The following is a 7,150-nucleotide window of genomic DNA, read 5'->3' as shown; positions in this document are numbered from 1 at the left end:
CAAGAAACCAGTGTTTGTGTTTGTGTGTGTATATGAATTCTTTGCAAGGCAATCATTTTTAATCACAAGTGTTATACTTTGGAAGACTTTCTATCACTAAAACAGATCTGCCTCCGGAATGTGTTCAGGATTTTTATCCATGAGCAGAAAACCTTTTCTATCTTATATATTAAGGCCATGGCTAGACTTACGGGTCTAGTGTGATGGAAGAGGGAGAATCTTGCGATATGGTTATTGTGAGATTTCCCCCTCTGTCTACAGGAGGTGCGCGATGTCCTAGAAGGAAGAGGACGTTGCACCCACCATTTTGCTTTTTTTTTTTGTTAAAGGAGAAGGAGCGCACGAGCGCTCGATTGCAAAATGTAAGTTGTTTTTTTTAAAAAAATTCCCGCTCCCCTGATAGGCACAGGGCTCCTGTGGAGCTCTGTGCCTGGCACCCAGATCCTCATGGTTACTCGTGAGGAGCCGGTACAACCCGCGATGCTTGCACACACATTCCACTGTCTCGGGATCATCCCGAGACCGTGGAAAAAGTGGGAGGAAAGGGTATGCTGATATCCCGGGCCAAGGGAGGCATCATCCCTCCCTGCTCCCGGGATGCCCTGTGTGTCATGTGAACGCACAGGGATGATCCCAGGGCGATCCCTGGGATATCGGCAAGTCTAGTCATGTCCTAAGTCTACCTTCCCCAATCTGGTGCCCTCCTGATGTTTTAGATGACAATTCCCAGCATTCTTCTCTTGGTCATACTGGTTGGGGCTGATGGGAGTCACAGTCCAAATCATCTGGAAGGCACCAGCTTCGGAAAGGCTGTACTCAGTGAATTCATTCTCCAAGTGTGGAACTGGATGTGGTCCCAAACAGCACCATTCACACACAAATGGCACAAACTTGGGAAAACTTCGAGGTTTGTAGAAGTTTTTTTTAAAAAACGAAATAGGCAAAAAGCTCAAACAGCCCAACAAGGACTGAGTTTGATTAGGAATGTTGGCTGATTGACAACAACAGAAAGCCAGGGAAGAAGGGGGATGAAACGGAGGCACCTGGAAGACAGCATGGCTGGCTGGAACACTGAATGCTACAACATTTTGTTGCAAGTTCCATTTGTTCACTCTAACGAACAACATCCAACCAATCCCCAAAGCAAGCACACCTTTTTCATGGACATATGTGATTGCGCAGATACAGACAATAAAATAAAAGGGGAAGGAACGGCCCCATTCCTCTCCTCCCCCCCCATTTTTTCTACTTTTAAAGAGCAGGAAAGTTCGCAATTGCATTCCTTCCCATGCAGTTGTTGGGAAGAAATGCAAGTGTGGGCGCAAGGCGCCTCGTGGCACCAAACCACTGCTGTAAAGATGGGGGCCTGAAAAGCAATCAAGAGATTAATTAGCTTGCCTCCTATAAAATTTAAATCATGGCAATTGTTTCTGATTATGCACATATTTATTTACTACATTTATATGTGACTCAATATCTAAACAGATTTCGGAATGGTGAACAATAACAGAGAAAATAGGACAAAGAATTATGCAGTCACCCATTGAAAGGGGCTCCTATTTCTCTGTCCCTTCTTAGCAAACAGGGCTACAATACATTTGCTCAACACATTTATTGGGGCGATCATGTGTCAATTTGCCGCCATGGTCTGCTCGATCCACTTCCTGAATTTGCAGATCTCCCTGTAGATGGCACAGGACTGTGTGTTGCTGAGATCCCTGTGAAACCACGCCAATATGTCCTACAACTCCCAGCATTCCTCAGCCAGCCTATGCAATCATAGGCATGTTTATATAGGAAAAAGGTCTGATGACTCCCAGCGTTCCCAACCATAGCATTTCACCCTAGGAATGTATAGATTGTTCATCTAATCTGGCAATTCTCAAACTTGGGTCACCACTTGCTGCTGTCATAAATGAAAATATTTATGTACCGCCTTTTAGCAGAAAACCCTTTCAATGCAGCACAAGAAGTTTAAATCACAACATACAATAGAATACTGATAAAATCAAAACAGTAATGAAATCAAAACTAACCATTAAAAACAGATCACCATATATGCAATGTCATTACGGTGATTGTATGAAAAGCAGCACAGGGCTCCTGTATCTTTAACAGTTGCATAGAAAAGGGAATTTCAGCAGGTGTCGTTTGAATGCAAGCAGCACCTGGTGAAATCCCCTCTCCATCACAACAGTTGAAGCTGCAGGAGCCCTGCCCTCCTTTTCATATGGTCACCCTGTGCAATGTCACCCAATAAAGTCCTGAGTCCATTTTAGGCCGAGGTAAATAAATAAAATTGGGGCCCACATGGGTGTCTCTAATGATGGGGCCTGGTGGACATCAGTTGGAAACTACAACTCCCATCATGTTCAACAGGGCCAGGGAGGATAGGAGTGTCTCTGCAGAGGCCACCAGTGAGGGAGGAAGCAGCAGCCAGGCACCTCTCCACCGTGCCTGGGTCCAGCTCCAGCTGAGAGCCCCCTCCCTCCTGCTGTCAACTGTAACTGCTGAACTTTCCAACTAAGATTGTAGTGCCTGAATTTGCTTTCCTTTCCCCCCTCCTCCTCCTCCCTCCCAATCCCCTTTCCTTTTGTGTCATGTCTTTTAGATTGTAAGCCTGTGGGCAGGGACTGTCAAGAAATACCTTTGTAAGCCGCCATGAGAGCCTTTTTTGGCTGAATGGCGGCATAAAAATCCTTAAATAAATAAAATAAATAAATACTCCAACATCTGAGGAGGGGAACGGGAATTTGGGAACCAGTCCCAATCTGTTTCCAAAGTGCCTGCTATAAGAGTCAGAAACCCAGGATATAAACTGAAAGCAAGCAAGCAAGCAAGAAACACAAGCAACAGTATGGTTTTTGTTGTTCTTTCTTTTCACTGGTGAAACTCCGTAGATTTCTTGCCCTACAGCACCACCTGCTGGCTCTTGCCTGGAACGACAGTCGAAACTGCAGCCTGCCACACTGTCGTTTCGGACCTCCAAATAAATCAATCCCGGGCCAAATCGGATCAATCATAAGTCACACTAAGAGTTTTTTGGTGTTTTTTTTTTTTTAAATCAAGCTTTTATTATACCTGAGCCGACCAAGCTGTGAGGCATGAAAAATAATGGCACTCCTTTCTTTAACTTTTATCAAAAGGCGGAAGTGTTGATTTGCAGCACAGAGCTGTATCAAAGAGCTTCTGTTCTAAAACGGTTTTGCATTGAATTATATTCAGAATGCTGCCTTAAAATATAAATAAACGACAGAGAGAGATGGGAGAAAAATCTCACCGAGGCCCCAGCGAGGATCGAACTCGCGACCCCTGGTTTACAAGACCAGTGCTCTAACCACTGAGCTATGGAGCCACCTATCAGTTTTTCCTATACAAATGAATGGTACTGTACCATCTCCCTATCATGTGCTTTTAACATTCGGTTAGCAATTTTTAGATCGATGCCGTCTTGAAGACACTCACGCACCCCCCGGACCCACACACTCACGCAAGCTTCCCGCCGCATATGCTTCTGGATCTATCCCATGCTACAATCTAGAGATGTTTCACGAACACATCGAATCGAACAGCTTTTTAAAATTATTTTTTTGGCAGTTTATTTTATTCCCCAATAAATGAATATTTATTTAGTCCCCCGCCCTCTTCCCCCCGGGATTGCGAGTTTACGTCCCAGCCTTAATATCGACACGTTTTGCACAACCGACCTAAATATATAAAAAAAGAACCTGCAAGTCAGTTTATTCAATCTAGGCAGAGCCATTGCAGCTTTCAAGAAAGTGTCCTGATGTCCTCTTGTTAACCTTGCATGGCAATGGGCAGTGAGTGGGGGAAGGACGCACACCAGCATTACGAAGCACTTTTATAGTCATTTCTTGGAAACTGAAAAGGCTGGGGTGGGGCTGGGGTGGGGGGGGTAGGGAATCCCTAGCAGACAATTCTCAGCCGCAGTATAAAAACAGATTTAAATACAGTATCCGGATACTAGAACATGTCTGAGCTCTGAAGCAATTTTTCAGGAAGGGAGGGTGCTTCCAGACGGAGGGCACCTAGTGCTATCAATAATAATAATAAAAAAGTGCTTCTCTTCTGTCTTTTTCTCCTTACAGGACCTTTCCTTAGCCTAGTTAACTCCCAAGCCCAATTCAAGGTGCTGGATTTAACCTATAAAGCCTTACACGGCTTGGGACCACAATACCTGATGGAACATCTCTCCTGACATGAACCTACCTGCTCACTGCGCTCTACATCTAAGGTCCTCCTCTGGGTGCCTACTCTGAGGGAAGCTTGGAGGATGGCAACAAGGGACAGGGCCTTTTCAGTGGTGGCTCCCCAATTATGGAATGATCTCCCCAATGAGGCTTGCCTGGCGCCAACATTGTTATCTTTTCTGCACCAGGTTAAGACTTTTCCCTCATCCCAGGCAGTTAACAACATATGCTGAGTTTTTTAACTGACTCCAGAATAGATGTTTTACATGGATATCGCCGTTTTTATGCTTTAATTTTTTTGTATATTTGTTTTTAATGTTCATTGTTTTTAACTTTTGTAAACCACCCAGAGAGCTTCGGCTATGGGGCGGTATATAAATGTAATAAATAAATAAACTGCTGACAGTCTTGCCTGGAAGCACCCAAACACACAGAGGGCTTTTCCACACTAGGCAATTATCCTGTGCTGGTCCTTCCTTCCTCATGGTTCTTTATGGGTTCTCTAGATGATACTGAACCTTCAACTTTGCTTGTGTCTCACCAGTACTTTTGGTGAGGTTTTTCAGAGCTCGGAAAATGCGGCATTTAATTGTGAAAGTGAAAGAAAGCTTTATTTCCTCTTGGGTATTCACGTTATTCTGATACACCACAGTGCCATTTAGAGGTTATGTAATGGAAAAGCAGGACAGGAAATGTTCCTCCTGTAGTACTGGTATGACAATTCTGCGACAAAAGTAGATACAGGGGATTAAGTGCCAATTAACAGTCTCATGTAGAAAAGACACCACACACACAAAATTCCATGAATGAGGCAGTTTGGTTGCATAAGGAAAGCTTCATCTGGAAGTCCTCTCAGCCCATAGAAAATGCAGCTGTGATTGGGCAGGAGCACCTTCTCTCACCCACAACGAAAAGGTGGCAACAACGACTCTAAACCACTCACAGAAAGGGCCACTGATGGCCGATTTTCCATGATCTTCCCTTTCCCCTAAGTCCACCTCAAGCAGCAGGGACACCCAAACCTTGATGATGCAATTGGTGGGAGCCGGCAGGGAGCTAGCAGGGAAAGGAGGGGGCAAAAAAAGTTAGGTTCTGCTTGCTCCCTTCTGCTTGCAAGGTTCTGCTTGCAATCATGTATTTGGTTCTGAGTTTGGTAAATAATTGTTTCATAGCAAACACTGACATGTTTGTGGGATGGGGGGGGGTGTTCAACCGGTTCTGGATGGGGCTGCACTCCCCCTGAAGGAGCAGGTTTGTAGCTTGGGGGTTCTCCTAGAACCATCTCTGTCACTTGAGGCTCAGGTGGCCTTGGTGGCATGGAGTGCTTTTTACCAACTCCGGTTGGTGGCCCAGCTACGCCCCTATCTGGACAGGGATAACCTAGCTTCAGTTGTCCTGATCACCTCCAAATTAGATTAATGCAACGCCCTCTACATTGGGCAGCCTTTGAAGACGGTTCGGAAGCTGCAGCTTGTGCGGAATGCGGTGGCCAGATTGATAGCTGGAACAGGGAGGTTTGAGCATATAACACCGATTCTGGCCCGCTTGCATTGGCTGCCTATACGTTTCCGAACCCAATTCAAGGTGCTGGTTTTAACCTATAAAGCCCTACATGGCTTGGGACCACAATACCTGATGGAACGCCTCTCCCAACATGAACCTACCCGTACACTGCGCTCAACATCTAAGGTCCTCCTCCGAGTGCCTACTCCAAGGGAAGCTCAGAGGATGGCAACAAGGGAGAGTTTCGGCTGTGCGGTGGTATATAAATGAAATGTAATAAAATAAATAAATAAATAGAGTGAAGCAATTACCTCAGGCAGCAGATGCTGGTCTTGGGGGTGTGTGTGTGTGTTGTTCCAATAAATTCTCCAGCTGTTCCCCTCTGTTGGAAGACTGAACTGTATTACAGGAAACACGACAGTGTTTCCTGTAGTTAAGGATGGTCAGTAAAAAGAGCATTCCACCATGTTAAAAGGAGTTACTGGGGGGTGGGTCTACCTAGCATTCTAAAATGAAAAATATTTCACCAATCTTTCTGAAACGGAGACCTGCCAGAAAGAAATGCTGGTTTTACATACCCTGCGCGTTTCAAGAAGATTGGTGAAGTATTCAGGGCAGGGTGGTTTACTTCAAACGACAAAAGGGGAGAAAGCCTCTCTGTTTCAAATGGACTCATCTACTTCCGGGTTGGCGACCCATTTTTTGCGCACAAAAAGCTCCGAATTGGGACCCTTACCATGCAATCCAATAGTAGGATTGTGTTCCCCTGTCCTTCTAGTTGGTGGAATGGCCTTTCTTTTTTAAAAAATCATTTCCGTTTATTTTTAATTATTATTTTTTGCATCCAATGTTAGTCTATGGGAAGCTGTTAAGCTAACGCATGCATATAAGCTTCCCATGAGGGTAGCCCGGGCCCGCCGCTGCCGGAGAAAGTAAGTGAAGTGGGGAGGAGGTTGCCCGGGCCCGCCGCGACGGGGGCCTACCTTCTCTGGCCCGCTGCTGCCGCAGAAGGTAAGTGAAGTGGGGGGGTTGCCCGGACCCGCAGGGGGGGCGCGGCGGCCCCAGCTGGGATGGGGGGGCACTTACCTGCTCCTGTGGCGGCAGGCCCTGGGCCCGCCGCGACAGGGAGCCTACCTTCTCTGGCAGCGGCGGACCCAGTAACCCGGGCCCGCCACTGCCGGAGAAGGTATGTGAAGTGGGGAGGAGGTTGCCTGGATTCGCCGCGATGGGGGCCTACCTTCTCTGGCCCGCCGCTGCCGCAGAAGGTAAGTGAAGTGGGGGGGTTGCCCGGGCCTGCGGTGGGGGGGGGGCGCGGCGGCCCCAGCCGGGATGGGGGGCACTTACCTGCTCCTGTGGCGGCAGGCCCGGGTTAAAATGGAGACCCTGGCTCCACCAGGAAGCAAGGCCAAAAAGCAAGGTCAACAGGCTTGGTAGCC

At 46.9% G+C, this 7,150-nt stretch overlaps 1 non-coding gene across 1 annotated transcript; it reads right to left on the bottom strand.

Moving 5' to 3' along the window:
• Window positions 1-3,282: 3,282 nt before the first annotated feature.
• On the bottom strand, window positions 3,283-3,355 carry TRNAT-UGU (transfer RNA threonine (anticodon UGU)). The gene has a single exon. It is a non-coding gene; the product is annotated as a tRNA-Thr (tRNA).
• Between the last annotated feature and the right edge of the window lie 3,795 nt (window positions 3,356-7,150).

The sequence above is a fragment of the Elgaria multicarinata genome, chromosome 4, assembly GCF_023053635.1.
Source record: "Elgaria multicarinata webbii isolate HBS135686 ecotype San Diego chromosome 4, rElgMul1.1.pri, whole genome shotgun sequence".
NCBI lineage: Eukaryota > Metazoa > Chordata > Lepidosauria > Squamata > Anguidae > Elgaria > Elgaria multicarinata.
The sequence above is the reverse complement of the archived record's forward strand: the minus strand, read 5'-3'. Positions and strand labels throughout refer to the sequence as shown.